This window comes from Artemia franciscana, chromosome 11 (assembly GCF_032884065.1).
Source record: "Artemia franciscana chromosome 11, ASM3288406v1, whole genome shotgun sequence".
NCBI classification, from domain to species: domain Eukaryota; kingdom Metazoa; phylum Arthropoda; class Branchiopoda; order Anostraca; family Artemiidae; genus Artemia; species Artemia franciscana.
The window spans coordinates 2947785-2956842 of NC_088873.1; positions in this window are offsets into that span (position 1 = coordinate 2947785).

Below are 9058 nucleotides of genomic sequence, written 5' to 3' on the forward strand. Positions count from 1 at the left end.
ATGAATTTCTTGAGTGAGGATAAGTAAAATCTAACACTCATTCAAAGAAAGGAGGTATTTTTATTAAAAGCCCACAAAATATCTTAGTTGGTTCAAATTATGCTCTAACGAGAATATATGAAATTTGAAAAGAAAATAATATTCAAATCTGTCCTTGTCATCGGGGAACGTATACTCTTGGATGAAAGAAACGGGGGATTTTGCTTAAAAGCCTTCAAAATATCTTTACATGGTTCAAATTTACTTTTAATAACAAGCGTCCACTCTGGAATGGGTTTTTAGGGTCCCCGCCTTTCCTAATTTGTGGTTCATTTAGCTTATATTTTATCCTTTATGAATTTCTTTCATGTTTTTTTTGTTTTCTGAGTTTAAACTGCTTTTTTTGCACTACAGGCCAGCCGCATATTATCATTGTGGTCTCAGTTGCTATGAGTCATCAGAAGAAATGTTAACAGGGAATGATTCCTTAAGCGTAAATGATCGATTCTAGTGTAACCGAATATTTTTGCATGAAAATGCCGAAAAAATTCCAGATGTGTGACTCTATGCACAAAAGACTCTATGCACTAAGAGCGAACCCCAACATTATCTGATAACATTCTCTGAAGCATTGCTCAACCAACAGGTGAAATCCGAATAGAAGCAAATTTCATTAATCGACTTTAGACCCAGCATGTCAGTTATTGCAATCCTATGGGAACACATATTTCATATAATCGTTATAGTAAACGTGAAAGGGGATTCTCCTTTCGTGCCATAGGCTATTTCATAAAATCTTTTTCCTGAATACAAATATTAGAAAAAGGTTCTTGATAGAGATTTTTAGGGCTCCGTTCCATTGATGGGGATTCTTTTCAAATCCTAATTTGGTCAAAAATCTTTAGTTTATAAAGGTGTCCTGAGATAAACGCCTTTAAAAAACGCAGTGAAAAAAATGAAATCCTGTAGACAAAAACACCTTGAAAAAAAATGAAATCCCGAACAAAAATATATCTTAAAAGTAATAGGTAAGATCATGTAATCATTGCTAATACCCACGTGCCCCCCCTCCTATCAGTTACTTCTGGGGATTCCTTTTACGCTAAGTCCTTTTACGTTACAGTCAAACGTAAACAAAACACATTTCGTAATAAAAGCCTGTTGGGTGAAATTGCTCCCTCTCCCCACCTCCTGGTGCTTAGGTTAGGGGGTTAACAATGAAATTGGAAGTTCGGTCCCTCCGTTGGAGTTGTATTTTAGCGCCCAGAGTGAAATTAGACACTGGTTTTGGTGGTGAGTTTTGGGTCGGATAAAATTGAATGCTAAAGCTTTAATGGAATTGGATGATAGAGCCCCCCCCCCCCTACAGTGAAAAAGTATGCTGGGGTCCTGTTATTTAGCTTAGGATAGGGGTCCGATAAAATTGGATACTAGAAAGCCTGGTAGAATGGCTTGCTTGGCATTTGGTATTTTGAAGGCTCCCCCACTAGTGGACCCTGAAGGTTATCCCCACCTTGCCTTCGTAGATTTTGTAAGAATCAGAAAAACTTTTAGGTAAGAACTAAAGAAACCATGGATAATAAATGTCTGGAAGAAAAATATTTTAGAAAACATTTTGGAAAATTTGAAACGTCTTGAAAAAACTTCTTGAAGAAAAATTGTCTTATTTTGTAATATTTTGTAACGTCTTGAAGAAAAATGTTTTAAAAGTGTCTCGAAATGACTTGAAACGTCTTGAAAAATGTTTTGAAGGAAAATCTCTTAATAAAATTTTCTAAAATGTTTTGAAACTTCTTGAAAAAAGTTTTGAAAAAAAATGTCTCCATAAAACCCAAATTAAACGAAACCAAAAGTAAGCAAACTCTATCACGTAACAACTTTTTTCCTGACCCTCTAATAAGTCCTATTACGTAAAAAGTAAAAATTAACAAGCCTTAATACGTAAGAGCTTATTTCCTGTCCCTCTAGCAAGTCCTATTACGTAACAACCGAATGTAAAAAAATCCTATTACGTAACAGCTTTTATCCTTTCTCTCTAACAAGTCATATTAGGTAACATGCAAACCCTATTACGTTACATCTAAGCTCTATTAGGTTACAATCACAGTAATCCTGCAGTAAGGAAGCCCTTGAATGCTTTTTAAAGATTCTCTGTTAGGTAGAACCGAAGTAATTCTAGAGCAAAGAAGCCCCTGAAAGTTTCCCACACACCGTTAGGTTTTTGAAGCATAACAACTATATATAAAACCTTCCCTATGACGTAACAAGCACCTGCATCTCTTAAAAAACTAATTACCCTTGCATCTTCAGGGTATTGCCGTTCAACCTAAATCTTTAAAGGCAGAAAGAAGTAGCGACAATGGGTGAATTTAAAGTGACTATGGTGTCACTACTACATGCCTCTTCCTCCATCCTATCAGTTTATTCCAAAGTTGCAAATTCTGGTCCGAGTCTATGAAAATCAATTCTGTATAACATGAACCATGTAATTCTGATAAGAAGCTTATTTGAGCCACTCAAAATATTATCATACCGATGGGTGTTTCTATGACGGGTATGTGAGGGGCTAGTCGTTTGTCCTTTGTTTAGTCGAAAGTTTATGAAGTGGAAGTGAAAATTAGAGACTAAATAACTTTTATTCATTTTTAATCTTAATTTTGCTCCTTTATTTTTTGGATGTGAAAGTAAAACTTTATTGAGGTTTTACCTTTTTTTTCTAATTTTTAGAAACCTGTTGTTACATATAATAAATTTTCTAATTTTTTTTTAATCTATTGGTGTTAAAGTGTGGTTTATAACTCTCTAAGTGCAAATGCAATTTTACATCTTCTTTCAAGACAAAAAAAATATTTTGCACTTTTCTGAAAAGAAAGTACTTCTGAAATGTTTTCAGTCTGATGACTTTAATTAATAAGAAAATATTGAGACTTTAAGAAATAAATATTAGTATATGTTTATTAAAATAAAAATATTAAATTTTTTATGTTTGAGCTCTAATTTGTGTTTTTGCTTATGTTCTTTACAGTAAATTGAAAATTATGTTCTGGTCTCTAGAAGGAATTCGGAAACATAGAAAATATCAGTATATTGTTCCCATACACAAAATCTGAAATTTTGAATTTTTTTCAAAAAATATCAAACCAGTCGTCGATAAAAAGAGAACTCATTCGTTTGTAAATAAAATGTTCTATTTCCCTTATTGATTGACCGAACATATTGTGGGGGACCTAGCCCCCCTTAACCCACCCACGTCTGTTTTTCTCCATAATCATCTGATCAGAATTTGGGAATTTCCCTTTTGTTCAGCAAAGCCGAAAGATCTAATAAATATGTATTTTAGTATGAATTGATCACCCCCCCCCCAATAGTTTTTGGAGGAGGCATATCCCATTTGCAATTTATGGGTATAGTGCTGTCACACTAACTATCATTACCTTATAAACACGAGGGGGAGATTATAATTTTTATATTTCGAGGGGGGGGGGGTAATTATTCTAGTGGGAAGTAAGTAAGGCCTGAGGATTTTACACAGTCAAATTGTTTCATGGGGGAAGGAATTTCTCCTTGTTTGGAGAGCCGTATAAGTAGCACTATTTTTTACTTTTCTAAATATAGTATTTGGTATTGGAAAATATATTACCGATTTTCATGATAAGAGATTGTATGGGAGAGATTACTACTTGTACAAATTTCTTAAAGAAGGGGGAGTTGATTCCTAGGATTATTTGTAAAAGGGTAAGAATTAACATTAAATTTGATGAAAGTAAAGAGAATTTTCAGGAGGGAATTGTAAAAGGAAAATTTTCAGCGAGAAAAAAATGTTCCAGGGAAAGTTTCATCAGTAGAAGAGGAATTTAAGCTAAGTTGAACTTATCAAGGGAAAAATTATTCATGCAGAAGGAATTTTTATGAGGGGGAGGAGATTTTCACAAAAGGTGAATATCTATGAATAATTTGAGATTAACAAGTTTCCAAAAGATTACAATCTTAGAATTATTGTTTACAAAATATAAATTAAAAACAGCTCTAAATTATTCAAATCAAAAATGAATTTCTACTAAAATTAAAAGCAACATTGATTTTTATATAAGATATTTAACTTGTATAAATATAAACTTCATACAATGACAATAAGAAGCTTATTTTAAGCCCGAACAAACATTTGTGTACCGATCGAGAGTGAACTAAGGGAAAGTCTACATTATAGGTAAAATAACAGTTGTTCATTTTAAATATTAATTAGGCTTCTTTAATTCAATGTTGTTTATTCTCTATTGAAATTTTCTTATTAATAGTTTACAAAAGTATTTTTACTCTTTTAACTAAAACCAAAAATTTTAATATTTCTTTTTTTTTAATTGTTAATCTCTTTTTCTCTCTTTTAGACATTCAGTTGTCTATCCCTTTATTTGTTTCTCTGCTATCTGTACCTTTTTTACTATTTTAAATGAAATCTTAAAAAATAATGTTAAAATAAAAATCAACGGTGGAAAATCCAAAGCTGTTGCATTTTAAGACTGATTAGTCGTTAAGTAAATCTTTGCCCGTAGCGTTTTATAAACGTGAAAAATATTAAAATTCTTTAAATGACCAATGCCTTATAATATCAATTTAGTTTTCAAACACCAAAAACAAGCTGAACAATAGGGAATTTCTCAAGACAGTAGGAAACAAATTATAAGGAATATTTCAGCCCTATAATGGAAATGAAAAGCTTATTTCAAGGAAGCCTGAACGAAGATTTGCATACCGATTGAGAGTGTCAATATATATATTGACAGAGATATATATGTATATATATAAATATATCATGAAAAGAGAAATCACCAATGCTACATCACAAACACAAAAAAAAAAATAAAAATAAAAATAAATAAATAAATAAAATAAAATAAAATAAAGAGACATATATATAAGCTGTTGCATTTTAAGACTGATTAGTCGTTAAGTAAATCTTTGCCCGTAGCGTTTTATAAACGTGAAAAATATTAAAATTCTTTAAATGACCAATGCCTTATAATATCAATTTAGTTTTCAAACACCAAAAACAAGCTGAACAATAGGGAATTTCTCAAGACAGTAGGAAACAAATTATAATGAATATTTCGGCCTATAATGGAAATGAAAAGCTTATTTCAAGGAAGCCTGAACGAAGATTTGCATACCGATTGAGAGTGTCAATATATATATTGACAGAGATATATATGTATATATATAAATATATCATGAAAAGAGAAATCACCAATGCTACATCACAAACACAAAAAAAAAAAATAAAAATAAAAATAAATAAATAAATAAAATAAAATAAAATAAAGAGACAGAAGGAGAAAAGGAAGACTGTTTTCCTAAATTAGTGATTAATATAGACCAGCACTTGAATGAGGCCTTAACCCTACTCATCCATACAATCACATAGGTCAAACAGCATAGCCACACACAATCAACCATAAAGAATAATCCATGGACAGGCAGTCATGTCGTCAATAAGTATAAGTCGTCATTTGCCGAACAATAGAAAAAATAATATAGGCAAATAATTCAGAGGCAACACCCAACATAAGGGCTCATCAGGAGAATACACTGGCCTATATAGGCCATAAATATATATATATATATATATATATATATATATATATATATATATATATATATATATATATATATATATATATATATATATATATATATATATATATATACGATATATATATATATATATATATATATATATATATATATATATATATATATATATATATATATATATATATATGTATATGTATATATATATATATATATATATATATGTATATATATATATATATATATATATATATATATATATATATATATATATATATATATATATATATATATATATATATATATATATATATGTATATATATATATATATATATATATATATATATATATATATATATATATATATATATATATATATATATATATATATATATATATATATATATATATATATATATATAAAATTGGCTTTTTTTGTAAAAGCTAATTTTTACAAAATTATTAGTAATAAGTGAAAGGTTCATTTAAAAAATGTTTTAATTTCTATGTACTTTTTAAACAATTAGGAAATTTACAATTAAAGACGAAGCATATTACAATCAATAAAAAAAATTCTAAGACTAAGGAGCGCTCAAAAAACTTGTGAATCATATCTAAAATACAAGGAGGGGGCTGCTTGCAAAAACAAGATTCAATGAATTTAAAGCATATTTTTATCCTGAAAATATCTGAACACGCCGTAGCAATGGTAGGACAAGGCTCATTTAAGAAATTGTTTTAAATTAAAACTGAAAACGGAAAAAATTACTTAGAATATGAAAGAGGCTGCTCCTCCTCAACACCCCTCTCCTTACGCTAAAGTTTGACACTTTCTCTCAACTCTAATTTTTAAAACAGTAAACATTTGTTAGGTAGAATTCACTTTTTAGCTTTTGTTAGGTAAAATTAAATTTGATGAAACTGATATATTTAGAATCAGGATTAAAATGCAATTCTTTTGATGTTGCTATTGGTATCAAGTTTCCGGTTTTTAGGGGTTTGGCTACAATTGAGCTGGGTCGCTCCTTACTACAGTTCATTACCACGAACTGTTTGATAAGAAATATAAAATTGAAACAAAGAATATTGCAATAGACCAGATGTTTTGCTAAAGCTAATGAGTAATGTTAAGACTTGAGAGCTATATCCGAAATAAAAGGAATGAGGACACACGAATCAATGAGTTTAAAGTATAAATTTACCATAAAATTATAGTGGAAGGATTAATCAAGAGATATTTTAAATTCCAAATAATTTTTAAACAATAAGAAAGTATAAACTAAATACGAAACAAATTGCACTAGATCAATTGTTTTGCTGAAGCTAAGGATCGATGTTAAAACTTAAGAGCCATGAGATTTGAAAATTGAAGAAAATACTTGATCAACGTTTTAAACTGTAGTTTTGCTCAAAATATGGTGAAAATACTATGTTGTAACATACACGTGAGTTTCAAATGTATAACAATATTAGCCTCTAAGCCATTACTTAACAAACAGGTACATTTAACAGATCAAAAATTCCTAGCATTGGGTACTTGTGTGCTCTCGAGGGGAACGGATTGCAAACATACTGTCTGACCGGATCAAAAATCACCCAATACTTCGGTATGCAAATATTTTTCAGTGCTTTAAATAAGAAATTCCTTACAATTGCATGGCTCTTGTGTCTTAGAATTGATTTTCTTATAGAATTGGACCCACATGAAAGACTTTAGCATAGACATCTAGAATTTAGGAAGTTACAGTACCCCACCTAAATGAAATAATTTCTGTTCGTTTTAAATCTTAAAGTTGCTTTTAACTTTCAGTAGAATTTCTTATTTATTTATTAAATTGCTAGAGTTGTTTTTATTTTATATCTGTAAACATCATTTCTAGGATTGTAACTTGATAGACAAGTTTTAATCTCAAATCATGCCGAGATATCCACCTAAAGTGAAAATATCCTCTCCTTCTTGAAAATTCCTTCTGCACGAATATTTTTCTGACGAAAACTTCACCCTAGCTTAAATTCCTCTTTTCCTTTTGAAATTGTCCCTAAAAATTTCGTCCTCGATGAAAATTTACCCTTGACAATTCCCTCTCAAAAATTATCTTTATTTTCATATAAATTTAATTTTCTTTCTCATTGTTTTACAAATAATCCTAGAAATCAACTGTTCCTTCTTGAAAAAATATCTCAAACCTCCTCCCAAGGGACTGTAGGATTCTACAAATCCTAAGAGACATAGATATCAGATCTTTTGACTTGAAAGAAAAAAAAATTCCTAAATTTTTATCAGATGACTTTGGAGGTAAAGACACTTTGGTGACTGGGGGCTAGCTGTTGCGCAGTATATTTGCCACTTAAATATGGCACTAGAACTTTTGATTTATAATCAAATGAAATTTGTTTCAATCTTCCATGACGACTGGTTTGATACAATAATTCCTGGTAAACACAAAAGGCATAAAATCAAAAACAAATAAAAAAACAAGCCTTTCTGATCCTTCTTTTGACAAAAAAAATTCCACATTTTGTACATAGGAGCTTGATACCTATAGAGAGAGTTTTCTGATATTCTGAATCAGATGGTTGTGTTAGGATCCATTGATTTCTTATGTCTGTTTCCCACTTTTTGGCGTAACTGGCTACATATTTAACGAATAAGATTTGCTGTGCAATTTTTGATGGTAACTATCGATGTTTGATGCGTAAAATGAAACTTGATAAACTGATTTTCTTTGAAGAGGAAAAGACGTTCAAATTTGTGGTGTCTCAATTATTATCAAGACTGAGAATTTCTGGTTAATGTCATTCTCTGAGTTTCAGTTACTATTGAGCCGTACTACTCCTTATATACTGATTGCGACCACTAAGTGTTGACAAACACAAACAAATAAAGCATTATTTTATTTTTTAGACTATATTAATAAAAAACGAACTGATATGACAATAAAAACTTTTTCCACATTATATTTTTGAAAGAAATACAAAGAGTTACATTCAAACAAAAATGAGCATAAATAAGTAAAACAATATTCCGCACCTGAAGCTACCACAAATCACCATTTTAAATAAATAAAACCCAAACAAACAAAGATTATAACAAATAACCAAGTTAAACTAAAATAAGCAGAAAATTTTAGAGTCTGCTAATCAAATGAAATTTGTGTTCCCTTAATTTTTCGATACCTGACATTCAGGTTGAAAATTGAGTACTGAAATTTGTTTAAATTTGAAGTACACTTGCTTATTGAGTAATGATTTAGAGGATGCTGTCAGATAATATTTGTAATTGTTGTTTACGCATTTTTTACCAAATAGTCATTTTCACACATATTGAATTTTTGCGGGCATTTTCCTGAAAAAATATTCTTCATACTAAAATATATCATTTATACTTAATAAAACATTTCTCATAAGCGCTTCTTTTCATTACCCCTGGTAATTGAGGCCACCATGCATTTTGTTGCTGTCCCATAAGAAACATAAAATGCTATTCTAACT